The 19,673-nt window shown below is 44.6% G+C and overlaps 1 protein-coding gene across 2 annotated transcripts in view; it reads right to left on the bottom strand.

Moving 5' to 3' along the window:
* The window catches only part of LOC144824761 (gap junction alpha-4 protein-like), a 187,682-nt gene that overhangs the window by 86,508 nt on the left and 81,501 nt on the right, over positions 1-19,673 (bottom strand). Inside the window, exon 1 of one of the 2 annotated variants that reach the window (XM_078683770.1) lies at positions 13,726-14,140. The exons of the other annotated variant lie outside the window; for it this stretch is intronic. The gene's annotated coding sequence lies outside the window, so the exon portion shown is untranslated. Of the gene's footprint in view, positions 1-13,725; positions 14,141-19,673 lie in introns of those variants that run through there. 2 annotated transcript variants of the gene reach the window in all.

Raw genomic sequence — 19,673 nt, 5'->3', positions numbered from 1 at the left:
TGGCCCTAAGACAGAGAGCAGGGGCACCGTTGCAGCCACATAATTTAATTATTTCAATCCCAACCGGGGTAGCCCCCCCCTGTCAGCCGCCCGCAGCAGGTGAGTTTGTGAGTGTGACCTCTCGGCAATCATCATGGGCAGTGCGTCACGACCGGGCCGTGAATAAAGCAAGAGATATAGGCCCGCCCCGGCCTGGTTCTAATCCCTGTGCGCAGTGGGCAGGATTTGATTTGTTGTGAGCAGATGGGTGTTGTAGAAAGCACATTCACATAGTAAGCTGATGTAAATTACTGTTGCTTATCCTTCAGTACATCTTTAAAATGAGTAGCTACACTGGTGCTACTACATGCTATATTGTTTTAAATATACAATAAGGCTTTGACAGAAGACTCCTAAAGAAGTCGCAGTACTCGCACCAAAGCAGATTGGTTGGAAAATGAAGCCTGTACTGTCAAACTAACTTGCTTGGCCTTCTGCGGCTTTATATCTTCCTACAGTCATATTATTTTCAAGTTGTGTTACTTTTGGTATACAACTTATCCCCGCACTTTGTATTCCCAAGGCACAGGGAATTTAAGGGCAGATAAAAATTATTATAAACAAACACATAGTTTATTTTTCTCATTAGATGACTGTGTCCCCTCTCCCTTGCTGATATTTCGGGAAGACAGTAAGTAACTTGAAAGAGCAGTAAAAATAGTAGGTAGGTGTGAACACTGCAGGGGCCTCTGGGACCACCTGAAAACATAAAAATGGCAGAGGGCAGTCAGTGGAGGAAAAGGCTGGCGTAGGGAGGAAGTTGGGGCGAGAGGCATAGGCACACCACCAGCCATATTACCTGGCACAACCCCCAGAACAAAACAACATGTTTCTGCTTCCAGCTTTTGTCTTTGGAAGTCAGCATCAGGTAAGTACAGAAAGATGATGCCGGTTCTCTTTTACCGTTGTATAAGGAATATAAGCTTTGCACTGTGCATTTATTTTTAGAGTTGTGTTAGCACATCCTGCAAGAGGAATTGCTACAAAGTTTTCTTTTTATGCTGCTGGATTCAGAGCGAGTGATTACAGCCGGCCTTAGAACTGGGCCACTGTATGGGTGCTGACCCTGCAGATTCAGGTTGCAGGCTGCCACTGTTACAGGTGCGCAGTCCTGCTGCCAACGCTTTGTGCCTGCCATCCTGCTCCTGTTTGTAAGGCATGAGCAGGCCTCCGCTAGTGCCAGAGGTGAAATACAAAATAACGGTTCCCCATGCAGAACGTGTAGGGGCTCCATGTTTCCCACATCTCACAGCCCATGGGCAGTGGACACTGGCTGGGCGGGCTGTGCGTCGCGACCGGGCGGGAAATAAAGTAAGAGGTATAGGCCCGCCCACGCCTGGTTCTAATCCCTGCGTGCAGTGGATTTGATTTGTTGTGAGCAGGGCGAAGCGAGGTCGCGTTAGGTGGCTTGAGTTGCGTACCGTCGAAATCAAATCTTTAATCATGATGATTGTCACCGTCAGGGACCGTGACAATCATCATGATTAAAATTTTTGATTTGGTGCATGTGACGTGGTACTTGTGTAGGCAATAAAGTGAAGGCTGGCTGAGAAGGCGGGGTCAAGAGACCACGATTGCGATGCTGTCCATTTGGAATAAACCCCTTTCCTTTACCCGAATCAGCAAAAAACTAAAACTCTCCAGCTTCCTTATTCAGTAAGCAGTAAGTGTGCACAGTTGGCACATAAATGAGCAAGAAACAAAACCATGCACCCCCTAAATTGGTCAGAAATAACGCTTGTTTCAAATCCTGATCGGTGGTAGCTGTGCTGCTTTGCAGTAGTAGATAGAGCCCACCACTGGGATTTGACACTCTTACAGTCCTCGTTTATGAATGCTGCAATTGTGTTGAGGGTTGTGTGCTGCCAGGCTTGTGGGCTAACTGACATGTGAAAGGGAAAATATGTTCACCCCCCCTAATTTACAAAAAATGTGTTTAGTGGCAGTGGCACTAGCAACCCACCTGTTTCGTTTAATAATTTTTATTTGTTGTTGTAGCAGATAATGTTTCACTTTGATAATCACATCCCAAGGCCCCCATTCTTGCTGCTAACCACCCACTTGCATACTGTGTCCAGTGCTTTAGAGGCCGTGCAATATAGATATCTGGACGTCACACCCAAGTGGTGAATGCATGTATATAGGTGTCTGCCTGTTGTGTAGTATAGGTGTGTGCATATTGTGCACTGTATGTGTGTACATCTCATGTGCGGTATGTGTATGCATGTTGTGCAATATAGGTAGGTGCCTGACGTGCAGTATAGGTGTGGGCATGTTGCGCACTGTAGGTGTGTGCATGTCATGTAAGGTAGGTGTGTGCATGTTGTGCACTATAGGTGTGTGCATGTTATGTATGATAGATGATTGCATGTCATGTATGGTTGGTGTCTGCATGTTGTGCACTATAGGAGTGTACATGTGCACTGTAGGTATGTGCATGTCATGATGTGTTCCCGTCGTGCACTGTAGATATGTACATTTCGTCCTATATAGGTATGTGCAGCTTGCGCACTATAAGTGTGTATGTGTCATCTACTGTAGGTGTGTGCACATCGTGCGGTGGAGTGCAAATCGTGGACTATTGATATGTGCATGTCATGAACAAGTGGAGTCTGGATGTTGAACTATAGTAAGATTTTTATCGGAGATATCTGACTAATCAGAATCTCCAATAGGTAGAATGAATGCTATGAGCACTGCGGTAACGTGAACTCACACCTGGTTCGTGATGACTGTCTGGGGCAAGTGGACACGCTTTGGTGGGACCTAAAAGCACGCACATGCTGTTTGCTGTGCTAACGCTTGCTCGAGCCACAGCAGATCCGACCCACGCAAAGCAATTTAGGTAGTGCCAACAGAAAGTTTTACACAGTGGCAGCAAAAGGCTTGTATCTATTTTTGGTGCTCTCTGAAACAATGTCTATGGGTACACATGCCTGGGTGGGTAGCCTGGTGCTTTTTAAGGTCATCATCTACTATTTACTGTGCTTTTAAAGTTGATACAATTGAATATGTAATGAAAAATGTGCTGTAAAAGTTACCCTCTAGTAGTGGTCGGCCTCGCTTCCTGCGCTCGCTCGCTACGCGCCGGACGGGGGCTGGTCTGCAAAAATTTGCCAGGGCTGCTTTCAGTTCCCAGTCCGGCCCTGCTTTTCAGAGTAGTTTATGGGATACCACAGTTTATTAGTTGAGTATAACTTTAAATTCCCCCAACAAAACATTTCTACTCATAAGAACCCATCCACGTTCTGTAGTGGCAGGGTGCCAATCGGTTTTCCACAAGAAGTAAATCAGCATGGTTAAAGTGCTGTCTCTAGATTAGGGAATGCAGATTGATTGTAAAGTGCTTTGACTCGTTTTGGACTGAAAGGATTTCAAGTAGACTGGTTAGTGCTCTAAAATGCACTCATCGATATCTAACAAATAATAGGTGGAAGGTTTTGAAAAGTAGCATGGGAGGCAATTTTCTTTCAAAACACAGATGGTGCACTCCGGATCAAGGCCGTTTCATAAAGTATCTAGCAGTGGCGGCTCCTCCGCTAAGGTGGAGGAGCCTCACCCCACTGCTCTGTGAGCAGTAGTTAATGAAATCTAAAATGATAATTACTAGTGTTATTATCATTTTAGTTTTCCTTTCCTGGTACAGGGTGGGGCAGGGAGGGCTGGACTACCAGAGTAGGACAGGGGAGGAGTGGTTTGCCCATTCCAAGGTGCACAATGACGCTTTGACCGGCCAAACCGTCATGCGCACTTTGCATGTTCTGCACCCAGGCTGCATTACAGCCTGGGTGCAGAACACACCCCAGGCTCCTATTCCCTGCCTGAGAGCCGATCCATGGCACTCAGACCAATCACAGCGCTGCAATGCAGCGTTGTGATTTGGTGGGGGAGACAATAACCTGGGTGCTTGCTGTTCTTGCTTTCTGGAGTGAGACGTAGCGGCAGCGGCGAGCAGACCAAGAGGAGGCAGCTGGCCAGGTGGCTGTCCTGAAAGTAAGTGTTTTTTGTTTGTTTTTTTAGTCTTACAACATGCCTGTGAAATCTAAGATGAGGGTGAACCCTCCTGATAGGCTCAGGAAGGTTGTTCCACAGCCTTGGTGCAGCCACCAAATAAGCACGCTCCCCCAGAAAATGGTTTTACGAGACCTGCTTTAAGCAAACTGGAAAGGTCAGGTGTTAGTGACACAACAGTCAGCCCCTGCAGTGATCAAATAAATCAGATAACTTACTCAAATCCATCAGGAATAAAACCACCAAATACATTCAACAAAGGAACCTCTGCTCCAGATTCGCACCTCGCCTCAAAATCCCACCATACAAGAAAAAAAACATAGATGGCACATCTTTCTCTGTTCAAGCAGCCATACTATGGAATTCATTACCCCCAAACATAAGATCCGCAGGTATTTTCACAAGATTACTCAAGAGTTACAAACATAACCACCATATTCAAACACAATTGTAAGCATATCCCTGTGTATATGAACACTTCCTTTGATTATATGTATGTATCCAGATATGTGTATTTCTTGATGTAAATATGTACTTGTGTATCTATGTATTTATTACTTTACACCGCCTATTTAAAAAAATGGCTCTCTCCGATGACCTACTCTATATTTCACACTATACCTCTCTGAATATATCTTCCACCTTCACTTTCCAACTCATCCCAAACCTCATTTTTCTACTACGAAATCTAAAATAACCCTTTCTGGATGCTTCCCTCCTCTATCCCTCTGTGGATCACCCCAAACCTCATTTTGATATGAAGATCTCTCAAACAACCTTACTAAATTCTTCACTCACCTATCTCTCCTTTGACTCATCCCAAAACTCATATTACTGCAATGATCTCCCTAATCCATTTCTAGAGATTTTTCCCTCCGTCTCACCCTATACCCATTCTAAACCTCATCTTACTGCCATGAGCTTCCAATAAACACTTTCTAGACTCTTCCCTCTTCTATCCTCCCATTATCCTTTACAATCCAGCTAACGGAGTCACATGTCCACCACTCAAATTAACTCAAATTTCACTATACTAATCTACCACTAATCCTTGTTGGGTTCTGGAGTAGCATACTACTTACCAAAAAGTGCTTCAATGCCTTATCAGGGGTAGTAAGCGCTATATAAGTACAATCACAATACAATGTGCATGTTTTCAGGATGGTCGGACGTGTATCCCGGTACCTGTGCAGAAGTTATTACAAGCAATTGCTAAGAGATTTTTTCCACTGTACAGGGTTCCAAGGCGAATCAGTAGTGATCAAGGAACACACTTAGTCTCAACAGTAGTGCAGCCAGTTTGTAAGACCTTAGGAGTAGCCTATCATTTTCATTGTTTCAATCGCCCAGAGTCAGAGGGCAAAGTAGAAAGAAACAATTAAACCCTGAAAACAACAAAGCAAAGATATGCTCAGTGACATAGTTAAAATGGCTTGAAGACTTGCCATTAGCATTATGGTCCTCAAGAGTGATTGCTTCCCAGAAGACAAAATTGAGTGCACCAGAAATAGTCATGGACCACGATGCTCCCTTTATATCCTCCTGTGTTTTTTTTCATGCTGTATTTACAATTAAAGGATGTTACTGTCTTACAATATTGCAGAAGCTTATACAATGTCTTTACAGTTTCCATTCTGAGGTGCAAGCTACCTTTCCTGAGTGTCTAACTGAGACTTTTCATTTCCTCCACACTGGTGAGTGGGTCTACATTAAAGTGTACCAGATGAAGACTGCACTTCAGCGTTGCTGGTGGGGTGCCAATCAGATTCTGCTCATCTTATGTTATGGTCTAGAGACTTGGTGCCACTTGTCCTCCTGCAAGTGAGTTACTCCCCCTAGAGTCAATGGTGCTGCTGCCACTACTTCAGGCCTGTGCCTGGCTCTGGACCGTCTGCCAAAACTGTTCCTGTTGCAGCTCGCCTTCTGAGCAAAGCTCTTCATGTCGATCTCTCTTGTCTGCTCCACTGCCACCAGTTGATTTTGGCCCAACAGCCTTGTATCCCACATTATCTTTGCCAGAGGTAAGCAGTCTCATCCTCTTGAACACTGGATTTGTTTGTGCCTGACCTGGCATCTTCATTGCTGCATTGTGTATCTGCCTGGTGGTGGATTGCATTCTTGCCACAGAAGAGGGAATCACCCCAAGACCTCATTTTACTGGACCATCCCTTGCATGAAGCCAATTCTAGGCTTACAAGAGTAACTTCTATGTGTTGCTGTAGAAAAATGTACAGATAGATCATTAACACTTACTCCTGCAGGATTTGCATGCAAATGCCTTATGTTGTGGGGAATATTTTTGCTTTGAACGAATTGCCCATCAGTTTTAATTATGCTTCCTTAATTTTTTCCACCTTGGGAATTGACTGCCCGATGTGTGCAGGAAACTGTCACTCTTCCTTCCCATGCCTTGAAAAGCTTAGCATTCCTTTGAACGACAACACGCTAGGCATGACTCATCTCGCAATAACCGAGCAAGGATTTATTTGCAAGCACCATGGAGCAAATGTCTCTCTTGATGTTATTGACAACAGCAAATGCCATTTAACAGTAAAAAACATTCCTTTCGAGTTACCCTCTTTTAAACAGCTCCTTACCCCATGCTTTGTTGTTTCTCAAATGCCACCTGCAAGGAGGTCATGCATATTTCATTTGCTGGTCACGGGCTGCCCTTACACTGGACTAGAACTTGTTATCCTGGTTACATTGTTCCAGCAATAAGACACTTTGACAATTATCCTTTAGAAGCAAAGCGAGTAAAAAGGGCTGGTTCTACTACTTATATTTTATTTTCTATTTTAATTCTCATGTATGGAATGGCTGTTGCTCTAGATCAAATAAGTACCAAGCTAGAAACTCTAGTAGAAATAGGAAATCCGACCACACTAACCTTAGGATTGTTAACAGCTCTGTTATATGGCTATGCCAAGGTGATGATCCAAAATATACTGGCTGTAGATTATTTCTTAGCAGCCAAAGTGAGTGGGGGTCTTTGCCATCTTAGGAACAGAGGGCCATATTATCAAGAAAGGGCGATAGATTATCGCCACTTTTATCGGCAGGAAACTGCCACTAAAGCGGCGATAATGGGCTTGATAATATGCCCTTGTGAATTCCCATAGCAGCCCAGGTTAACACCACCCCTAAACCCTAATGGCATTTGGACTTTTCTGGAGGATTTCAGACCAATGGGTATGAAGCTATTTGAATCTATCATAGAAATTGTTTTGATTGTGGCTGTGATATATAATGTTATTAGACTAATACTGTGCATCATTCAATGCTCTTCCAAAGAAATGGTGAGACTGTGTTCCATCAAACTGTTGTAAACGCACGTTTTTCCTACTGTAACTATGGGAGGCCGTGAAAATGCAAATAATGTCTCTTTCCTGTTCCAATACCCCTTTACAGTACAGTGTTATTCATCATGTATATAACAAAAATGTACTACTATTTAATAATCAAATATGGATATTGTTTTATTGTACTTTGACACTTTTTGAGGCATTAGCTATGTTTACTAATGTTCATGGTACAAATAGGCCTTAAGCCAAAAGGCCCAGAATTGTCAATTTCTAAATTTCCTAAAGGCTCAGCCTCGCTTTCATGGCCATGCCTTCTTCAAAGAGGAGATCCCGACACCTGCTCATTAGTAGAGTTTTTGTTGAGGATAAGAAGTGTCTGTCACATGATTATGCTCTATTGATAGAAAATGTGAGAAATTAGGTTACCGGTTGAGGGGGTTGAAACCATACTCAGGCAGCAACCACAATCTTTGTCACAAACAAACCTCAAATTAACCTGTGCTCAATCCTCTGATATCTTGCACAGAGCAGTCAGTCTTAACTTAGAGACACGTGTAAAGTATTTATGCAGCACTTCAAACAGTACTAAAGTGAAAACACAATATAAGAAAACTCCCACACCAATTTAGAATAGAGTAAAATAAAAAACAAAAATTAAGACCAAAACAACAAAAATCCAATCAGTGAAACAAGAGATATTCATTTACAGGTTTGAGTTAAAACAGCACCAAAAAGCACAAAGGGTCTTGAAGGGTAGAACTTCGTGTTAGTGGCCAGTGCGAGCAACAAGATTTTGGTGCCAACTGGACTGTTTGCGGTCATGAATTCAATTCAGCTCCACTCAGGCCATATCAAGGGTCCCAAACCCGAGAGTCATCATTTGCGGGGCAAGGGAGTGCTCCAGCTGGGTCTGGGTGCTGGTTAATGTGGTTGGGAGCCTGTTATGTCCCTGTGTCACTAAACAAGAGCATGAGTCCAGCAGACTAGCGATTGGAGTCACTCTAGGAATCCTGGGTTCAGGTGCAAGTCCAATCCTAAGACCCAGGCAGAAGGGCAGCAAATCAGCAGGGCTGCAGAGCAGTAATCCAGAAAGGCAGCAGTCCAGCAAGGCAGTAGTCCAACAAGGCAGTAGTCCAGCAGGGCATCAGTCCAGCACAGTGTCAGTCCTTTCAGCAGCACAACAGTCTTTCTTCCTGGCAGGGTCTCCACATGTAATATGGAAAATGGCAACTTTCTAATAGTGGTATTTTCAAAATTGTAATTTAAAATCTGACTTACCACAAGAAAGGATTTTTCATTACAATTCCAAAGATACATAACATGAACTGATTACCGCTTGCCATTTGGAAGTTGCAGCTTATTAAATGTAATAAGGTAACTCAAATGTAATCCAATGGGAGAGGTATGCCTTTCTATAGTGAAAAACGAATTTAGGAGTTTTCACTACCAGGACATGTAAAGCTTAAAGGTATATATCCACCTTTTTAAATGCACTGCACCGTGCCCTCTGGGCTGTCCAGGACCTACCTTGGGGGTGACTTATTTGTACTAAAAAGGACTGGTTGGGCCTGGTGAAAGGACTCTTTTGCCCGGCCAAAATGGCAGTTTAAAACTGCACACACAGGCTGCAGTGTCAGACCTGAGACATGTTAAAATGTCTGGCACAATCAGTGCTTTCCCTTCCCCCTTCCCTCCCTTCCCCTACCCCCTTAACCTCTCTTCCCCCCTTCCCTCCCTCCCCTTTTTTGTTAATCAAGTAGATCCTTGCACTGACACACATTATCTTCTATCACACCGGATAAACCATTTTCTCTAGTCCTGAAGAAGACCATTTGTGATGTTTACATGAACACACTTGTTAGATAGGGTTGAAACGTCGATGATACAAAATAGGTGTACCGTGACTTTACCCGACATATGGATCAATAAGGAATGATGATATATGTTCGAGGATATGTAGATTGTAAACGGACACCCTGAATTAAGTCTTTTTGCGTTTCTGTGTATGTTGTCCTAAGTCACGTACTATGTTGTATTAAAACACAATTTTATGTACAGCACTAATATATGTTATCCCTGTTTATAAACAGTCCTGTGTTTTTTCTTTTCTGTGATTGGATATCTATGTCTTTTTAAGATATATGAAGAATGAATCTTAATAAGTACGTAAACCTGAGTGTGTCAGCATTAAGTTAATTTTTGATATTTCATTTTTGTATGTCTGTATATAAATATTATTCCATGCGTTGGTATTTCCGAGGCTACCAGGTAACAATTGATATTAGAAAATAAATGTTACATTTCCCTACAGAACCAATTGTTCATATATACTAGCAGGCCCACTCGTAGCATTTAATTTACAGGCCGAGGTACATGTAGTACCACTTTACTGGGAACTTACATGTAAATTAAATATGCCAATTGAGATTAAGTCAGTTCTACCACGTTTTAATGAGAGAGCACAATCACTTTAGCATTGGTTAGCAGTGGTAAAGCATGCAGTCCTGAAAGTCAACAAAAATGTGTTCAGAAAACAAGAAGGCGAAGGCAAAAAGTTTGGGTATGACCCAGCAAAAGAGCCAGGTCCAACAGAAAACATATACATACTTGCTTAAAATTTGTGTATTTATAGCTCTATGCTCCAACTGACCATTTTCCAGGGAATGCCTGGACAGATGAAAAGCAACCCTGGGCGTAGGACTACGCTACGCTCGCGGAGCATGCGTAGTTTGCGCAACGAAGCGCTACGTGAAATGCATGTAGCACAGTGCAAAAATGCGTAGCGTAGCGGGCATTTTTTGACGGCTCGCAGTCCTCAATGTCAAGTTGGCGACCGCAAGCGAGCAAAATAACATCCCGGCAAGACTTTTTCCTCGTTCGAGATCAGCAAAATCAAGTTGCTGATCGCGAGCGTGGAAAATAAATCTCCTGGCGAGATTCTCAACACGGGGAGGTCAGGTTTCTCATTGCGAGTGGGCGAGTATGTTCCAAACAGCTCGCGATGAGAAACTACCAGTCTGCGTTGAGAAAACTGCAGCTCGAGTATAAATCTACTCGAGCGGCAAAAAATGACCGCTTGCACTGTGCAAGATGTGGTTTGCAATGATTGCACAGTGAGGACAAGCATCCGGCACTGCGCAATCAGTGCGAACAGCATTTTCACTACCGCACTACGCAGTTCGCGTAGCTACACATAGCTTGTGTAGTGCAAAGTGCAAGTTTGCGTAGCTACGCGTAGTGCTACTACGCGAACTACTCCCAGGGTTAATGAAAAGACATTTGCCTCTGATATTTTGCTGTGTTGCCACTTTTGCATTAAATGTTAGTTGGACTTCAGACTTACCGACGTTTATGTTTTATTTTTACAGGGGCAATATGATGAACAATGTGCACCACTACCTACATTGATGTGCATACCTTCATTTGCACCAGACCAGTAAATACTTCTTATGTAAGCACGGTGGCATGTCTGACATTTTGCACCTAATCAACAAGTTATGTGTATATCCTAATTTATGATTACTACAGATACAAGTTGCGCTTTTTCACCAGTTGGTGCATATTGTATGAAGCTGTGCCATGCTTAATTTGTGTAGGTGGCTGTAGATAGTGATCACCGTCACTCATTTTGGGGAATCAGGACTTATTTTTCTCTTGACGTGGGTTTTAAAAAAATATATGCCCCTATGCACATATTATACAAATTCGGCACCACTAACAGAGGCAGCAATATTTTGGGTAAAAATATTATCAGTTAAGGACAAGTTCACAAAATGTGCACGAACTGGTGAAAAGGTGATTTGCACATCTACTAAAAACAGAAGAGGGCATGTGAACACTTAAATGATTATGCATACAAATGATAGAAATGCGGCAGATCTTCTGAAAATAGAAGTGCACATACCAGCGTTTGCACATATCCACCATGTTCATAATGCTGCCCCTGATTTTTATTGGATAGATAAAAGATGTGTGTTTTTTAACAAAATTCACGTGCCCCAGGCTCTCTCCTTCGCCATTTACTGCTTCTGCAACAGGGTTCACGTGTTGCTGCATTACAGATCAGAAACGAGGCTGTGTAAAGCAACCAGCACATACGAGTCCCAAAGCGATGATAGAAAAGACATTTTGTTCATTAGTAGATAAGTATATGTTAAACATTATCAGTTTTACAACTTTGCATAAAAAAACCCTGGGTTATTGTAACTTGTCTCTGGAAGTCCTCAAGTTCTGGGTTTTTCCACTCCTCCTGGGGCTCAGCATTTACAACGCTGTCTCCACAACGCGATACCATTACAATGTGATTGTTACAACGACTGCGTTGTTACCACGCAAACCATTACATCGCTAGTCATACTACGACTTGCTGTAGGGGGCGCACTGGTTTTGGATTTAGAATCCAACATCTTCCCTGCTGTTGCACAAACTGGAGTAGGAATAGTAAATAATACTATTCCTAAGTCCGGCGCGCCCCCTACAGCAACTTGTAGTAATGACGCAATGTAATGGTATGCATTCTAACAATGCGGTCGTTGTAACGACCGCGTTGTAATGGCATGTGATGTATTTGCATGTTTTGTAAGGATATATATTTGTAAGAAGACCAAGGCACAGCTATAAAGGTAGGACTCACTATTGGCAGTAATTATCCCAGCGGGCCTTCAGTAACAACAGACTACGAACAGATGAAAGACTATATTGGTATAACCTACTTACATTTAGGGCAGCATAGATCTAAGAATATAATAACGTCTTAGATGCCAGTATTTCAGAGGTTGTGCAGAACGTTATTGCATTTTATAAAGTTTTGACTAGTCCATGCAAATTGGTGAAAGAGAAGTGAAGCTATCCCATGCCACACATTCATGTCTTGTCAACTGGTTGCCTCTCCATTCTGTATCACTTTATGTGCTGCCCAGTCTGTGCTGCCACTGTCACTTGACAGTGGGTTTTATTCTGATCCAAGTCACTTGGCCTGTTTTATTTGTCTTGATGGCTTACTGGTCCCCCGGACCCACTCCAGCATCTACAACAAGATGATCTCCTGATGCCTTCTCAACTTTGCTTCTCCAGTGGCTCAGTCTTTCTTCCTTCCATTTTGGTTACCTGCAGTCCCCTTGAATGGACCTGCAGATAATTGCTGTAGGTGCTTTATCTGCTCCAATTTAGAGGCATGAATAATATGCATATCACCCTTATTCTGGGCACTGCGACTAGATGAAAAGAGCGTGAGTTCTAAAGTCCGAAAGTACTTGTGTTTAAACAGACCCTGCAGTGAGCCCCTTGCACACACTTATCATATAAACCCATTCACGTCCTGTCCAAGTCCAGCCATCTTCCCCTGGCTCCTACACTGGTTGAGCACTGTGAAATAAAGTGATGAAGGCAGTAATGAATGTCTCCAGATATATTGGTGGAGGGATTCAGTGGGAAGAAGAATACAACTGATATGATGGCCCATTGATAGGAGAACATTTGCTGCTCCAATCAGGACAAAAGAATGGAGCTGCTGCAAAAGAAATGATGGGAAAGAATTGCAGGATCGTTAGTGACTCCTGCACAGATAAGAAAAAGAGGGTTGGAAGGACATCAATAAACCTCTGCCCTGCATCCGGTAGGAAACATTTGATAGAAACAGAGCACATACAACACATTATGGATTTATAAAAAAAGGTGGGTATCACCATGCTCACAACAGAAGTATCGTGCTAGTAAAACACAGCACACACTCAGCACAACTAGTAAAAACAAAGCACACTTAGCACAACACTTTCAGCACACCTATCTAGGACAGCTCAAATATTCTACGTAGTAGGGTTTCAACGAGGTCAATACAATGAAAAACAGGGGTACTCCCAAATAAAATTGTAGGTCCAGAGGAGGGAGTAAGAAACAAGAACTACGCAAAAATACCTCTAGTCTGACCTATATGTTTGACTATTCCGATTGAATCACACAGACTAGAGGTATTTTTGCGTAGTATCAACGAGGTCAAACCATCACACATATTAGTAAGCAACATGCACAACTGTGCACATCTCCTGGAGCCATGGGCGGATGTGACTGACTCCTAAAAGTAGATGTACACACTAAAGTACATACCACTATACAATAGACAACATCCAACCGTACACATTAGACAACACACTGAGCAAACATAGAACACAGCTCATATATTCCATATGTCACAATTCACTCGGCGCGAGCTTCAGTTATCGGCTCCCATGCAGAGCGGAGCACTCACGAGACAGTAAATAACTTCAAAAAATGCCATTCAAAGTAAGTGAGACTGTTTCTGATCCTTCCGACCAAGAAATACCTGTGACCCTTCAATTCGATGCCGTTTTAATCTTTAGCGTTGGTACAGTACCTCTCTGATCCTTGAGGGACGCCGACGCCAGTTCCGTTAAATTTTGTAGTTCGATGAAATTCAAAGTGCCGGTTCCTCTCTCTTTTTTTATTTTTATTTTATTTATTTTTTTGCAGCGTAACGGATAATAAAAACAATTATCTCTCCTTACTTCCTTTTTGAATTAAGCAGTTGCTGGGTAATTCTTTTGAATCCAACGAGCTTGTAGTAAAACGAGCTTGTAGTATAATCCTAGATTTCCTTTAATTGCAGGTCACGAATCCCGCCCGTCGCCAGTGTAGGAAGTGTCAGGAACCAATGAAATGCACAATGATGAATTATAGTTGGACGAGTTTTATTAACATCCTCTCGTCTGGAGTCACAAGCTAGTTATGTTCAACAGTACTTACTTTTCACAACTCCCCCACATTCTATCTATTTGAAACATCACATGGCAACCCTTAATAACATGAGCTTGTCACGAGCTATAAACACATAGCGCTCGTGACAACTCACTGTAACATATGTACAACCCAACAGTTATCACAGCTCACAACAATACAGACCATTATAATGAACAACCACAACCTCCAACGGAACAAATAAGTCATAACGCACACATCTAACACGGGTACGAGACCTCACCAAGTTCACAATAATATTCAACTATTCATAAAAAACATCACTCTCAAAGATCGCAAATAACATGAGTACATTAAGCAGGAAGTAAAAGATGATAACTAGAAAAGGTGTCTTGAAAGCGTAGGGTAACTAAGAACCCCATGCAGGAGGCACGGTTATGTATCTAAGAGTTTGGCCTAATACATGCAAAATAGAATCCTGTACAACTAAATAAGCAAACAATAAGGTAATTAATACTTTAAATAGCACCATTATCCAACGTCCTAAGCAGTAACACACTTGATAAGGTAAATTAAATAAATACAGCAGCACCATGGGTGCTTTCTCTCACTGCCCTACTTCTGCCAAGTTTACAGAGGGGATACTTGTATTTCAATTCGAGTAAAATTGTATTGTGGGATAAAGGGCACCTCTAGCAAATCACCATGGATACCGTTCAGTAACCCCTTACTACCACTGGAGCCAGAAAAAGGCTCCACAATCTCCATCTGCCTTTAACCCCGTATCTGCAAACTTTGAAAAACACTCAATTCAGGTAAAGTTAAAATCCTTGATGAGGGCGTAGCCAAGCCAGCTAAAATGGCGGATGTGACCTGCTGAAGCTCCATATGCCTGCCAGTATATCAACAAACCTCCTCGCCTGGGGGGGCCAGTGGTGACCGCCGGGAGGATAAGCACACCGGCCCTAGACCCCCAGCTGCTGGCAGCTGCCCCCACTGGGGATCCATCGCAGCCCCTTTGCACAGCGCAACTGGGGCTGGTGTTGAAGGAGAGTCCCTGGCAACAGAGCAGCATGCTCATGGGTCGAGACTGCGGACAAGGAGACTGCTAAGCAAGGGATATCCCACCCCCTGTACAGCGGGACTGCTATGGCTAACCGGGGGGGGGGCGTGCCGATGCACCCCTACAACCACACCACTGGTGCCCACGACTATGACACTGTGACCCTGTGGACTTGGAGAGACCCCACGATTGCCAGGTGAGCTGTGGCAGCTTCTGATGATGTGCGCCTACTAAGCACCGCCTCCCTACCTCTCAGGCACTGCTTTCTGAGCTGACCCCTCTCTACAAACCACCTACCCCTGCATCGGCATTCAAACCAGGACGTGTGGGGGTCCCTTCACCTCCTACGTGAGACAGTGCCATTGACCACGGGGGAGTTGCCAGAATCCTGTCACGAGCGGATCGGCCTAATTGACTCTCTTTGGCCTTGCCTGGCTGCCTCCTCCTCCTCCCCCTCCTCTCCTCTACCTTGACTCCAAATAATGGGGCCTATTCCTACCCTTCCCCTTGACATTCAGATCGGAACACATGTGGGGGGCTTCCCTCCACTAACCCGGGGGCAGACATATCAAGCACCACTCCATTAGCCTGCCTGTAGTGGTTAAGGCCACTCCTCATTGGCGCTACTACCAGAGCAATTGGTGAGGCCCAGAGACTTTCTTTAAGCTATCAAGCCACACAACAGAGGGGGCCTGGAGGCCCTGTGAATGGGCACCCACACCAAACTACCGAAGACAGGGAGGTTTTCACCCTCTCGCCTCACCTGCTCTATGAGACACTCTGATGGGCCTTTCTATGGGGCTGTTGACCCCCACATTACAGCACAGGGGCCCAATTACCGTCCAAGACAGTTTGGTGCTCTCAGGCCCACCACCTTGATTCTTACTGTTAATGTCCACTCCCCTGCCTCGGCGCTCATATCAGAGTGCACCGTGGGAGTGCTCCCAAAGACTCTGCTCAAATGTTCTTGCATCTGACCATCGACTCCGTCATGCCATTCCCTGGCCTGTCTTCTGAGGCCCTCTCTCCTGCATCGTGGATCGACGTTGTCCCTCTGACATTGTAAGCTACCTTAGACTTTTACTAGTCTACATGCCCCTAAGGCAAACCTCCCTGAAATTCCACGGCATGTGGAGGCTCTGGTTGGCTGCAACGGCCTCTTCGACCCCAACTCAGGCATCCTAGACAGAAACAACTGGCCCCACTCCACCTTGTTTTGATGGACAATCAGCGGACCATCAATGAACTGAAAGACCAGATCCATCAACTAAAGGACAGGGCTGAAGACATTAAGGGCAGATCATATAGAAGCAACTTGCGCATCCTGCGCCTGCCAGAGGGGGTTGAAGGACACAACCCTATCCAATTCCTCAAAACCAGTTCGAATTTTTCACCAGGGCATCAGAACTCAATACTTTTTTCACTCTGGAGAGAGCACACCGCAAGTCAGCACACCATCCTCTCCCGGGATCACCTCAATGGCCTATGTTAGTAAAACTCCTTACTTCAAGGACTGGGGTGCCATCCTTAGGGCAACTCGCTGAGTGGGTCCGCACAGGGTGGAAGACAAGCTGATCATGCTCTTCCAAGAAAACACCAGAGCGGTCCAACAACAACGATCATGCTTACTTGGCATCAAGCGCTGACAATGCCTGCAAGGGTCCCGTACTCACTCCTCTTTCTGGCCTGCCTCAAGATCATTGCAAATGATACCACCCTCTTTTTCAACAACCCAAAGGAGGCCTGGCAATGGACAGAACAACAATACAGTCCAGCAGCTGCAGCCTGGGCCCTTCTCTGCCCTACCCAAATTAAGACATCAGAAACTAAATCGATCCCACACTTGAGGTACCCACCATTAGTCCGCAGCGGCTCCCTTGAACCAGGAACAAAAAATCCCGAGCAGACGGCTAGCTCTGCAGTTGCTGCAGACATTGCACCTAACAACATTACCACTGATGATGAAAGGGCCCCCCCACTTCTTTACCACTGATGACGACAAGCTCCTCTCTGATGACTCTTGACGGAGCTCCCCACATTGATCCGACGGCCCACTGCCAACATTGGACACCTTCATATGAATCAATTGTGGAATTGTTTGCTGTTATGTCTTGTTATGACGGTTGAGATGCATAGTGTGTACATCAACACTACACTATCCACAATGCTGTGCACCCCCTGTGTGTGCTCTGATTTTCTCTATTCTCCCCATGGTGGTACCTGCACCTCCCACGGCCCACATACCCGTCTCATTGGGGCACTCCCCATTCTGGGCATTTCAACTGCTTGTCTCCCCCCACTTCTTTCAAATTTTTCTTGATGAGTCTGTTTGGGCATACTGTGGTTGCAGTAGGCCCCACCTGTTACATTTACCCAGTTTCTGCTGATCTGATCTCCTGTACCACCCCTGTGTCTAATACACAACACAGCAGATTCCCACCACTTACTCCAACTATGCAAAGTTGTCAGGGGCACAACACAGTTGAACAAAGCAGAGACCTCCCCCTCTGCAATCCCTAAGTTACTCACTAAGTTATTCACTCATCATGCAGACTCCTTTTGACACAACTCGCCTTCCAATACTGAATGTGCAGGGTATGCACACTGCTCAGAAAAGGTATGCGGTATACTCTTATATCAAGAAGCAGCACACACACAGTCCTTTTACAAAGAACTCATAGTCATACGACATCAGCTGAGGTTTATCATCTGTATAAACGCTGGAGAGGACAATTCTATGCCACTACGTACTCAGCTTATACACACTGTGTCCTGATCTGGGTCAGGCCAGGTGTTCCTTACCAGGTCCCAGGCACCTCCATAAACATTGAAGGCCGATATGTTTTTCTGAAAGGGTGCATCACAGTCGCCCCCTGCTGCTGAGCAGCATTTATGCTCCCAACTCTGGTCACGGGGACTTCTCCTTTATCCTCGCCCATAAAAAGGCATCTCCCTGGATCCTCGGTGAAGATTATAATTGTGCTTTAAACCTCCACCTAGACAGATCACATCCTTCCCTTAAGAGCGCCCACCCCCAAATGTGCAAACAGCATAATGACGTGATTGGGCGTAACAAGGGTCACTGGTGGACGCTTGGCAGACACTCAATTCCACCCATAAAGTGTACTTGTTTCATTCTGTACCACACAAACTTCATATGTGCCTTGATCGCTTTCTATGTTTGACCTCATTAGTTTCCCTTTTGCATCTTTCAGATTACTTAGACCGCACAATTTCAGATCACGATGCACACTATATAGATCTTTGTTGGGCATCTCCAAGGCCACCTACCAGCGCAACTACCTTGAAGGCTGAGTCTACCGGGAGGAACAGGGCAAACATATCAGCTATTACTTTGTTGAGAACCATGGCATCGCCTCTTCAAGGATGGTGGAATGGGACACATTCAAGGTAGTGATGCAGGGTTACTGCATACGAAAGGACCCTGGACAGCAAAATCAGGAAACTCAGAGACCCACCTAAAGCAGTTGCATAAGGCAGCAGACCAGGACCCTGAAAAGCCCCTCAGCTAGCCATTGCAAAGACCTCATACAAACAATTCTTGGAGCACCTCCGCCGCTTTAACTTCACAGCTCACACAGCTAAAGTCCATAGAGAAGGGGACCAATCGGCCCAGCTCTTAGCCTGGTTAGCACGACAAGATACCAATTCACATCCCATAACTGAATTGATCACACTCACAGGCACGTCCTTCTATACCCAAGAGGACACACTGTACCTCTTTTACACCTTTCACTCTAAATTATAACAGGTCCCATCTGACCAATCTGAGGACTACTCATGTGCTTTTCTTGCAGACATCTCCCTACGTCGCATCCCCATTGCAAATAAACTCACACTTGATGCCAAAATAACTAGAGAGAAACAGGTGATCAGGTACTCAGCCCACAATATAACCCTGGGATTTGATGGCCTACCACTTGAATATTATAGTATGTTTCTTCACTACTTTACTTCATGCACCCAAATTGAGTGACTTATATGAAACAGCACTGACAGTGGACAAACTCCCTCATACACTTCCGGAATCACTCCTGGTCTCCATTCCGAAACCCGGTAGAAACCTGATCCAACCGTTATAATATCCTCCTGTTGCCATCATAGGGGCCGATTATAAAATACTGGGCAAAATACTGGTGGATCACTATGCTCCGGTGCTCCCCGATCTCATCCACACAGACCAGAATGGGTTCCTCCCAGGATGCAGCACCTCCCAGAATATTCGTTGGTTGTTCCATTTAGGATGCCGCGTTAAGGGACACTACCCACAAACAGCATGCCTAATATTAGACCTGGAGAAGGTTTTTGAGTCACTGGTGTGGCAGATGCACTAGGCAGGGGTGTGCCATTTCGTATCTACTCATCACCTAGCGATGGAGCTTTTTGCTGTACGCTTGCGCCTTGAGGGCGATGGTTGGGGAATACCCCTAGAAGACAGGACACTCGCAGTGTCCCTGTATGCCGATAACCTCCTCATTTATTTGAAGGACATCACCCCAGATCTTTCCCTGCTTCAACACACT

Source organism: Lissotriton helveticus, chromosome 3_1 (genome assembly GCF_964261635.1).
Source record: "Lissotriton helveticus chromosome 3_1, aLisHel1.1, whole genome shotgun sequence".
NCBI classification, from domain to species: Eukaryota; Metazoa; Chordata; class Amphibia; order Caudata; family Salamandridae; genus Lissotriton; species Lissotriton helveticus.
The sequence above is the reverse complement of the archived record's forward strand: the minus strand, read 5'-3'. Positions and strand labels throughout refer to the sequence as shown.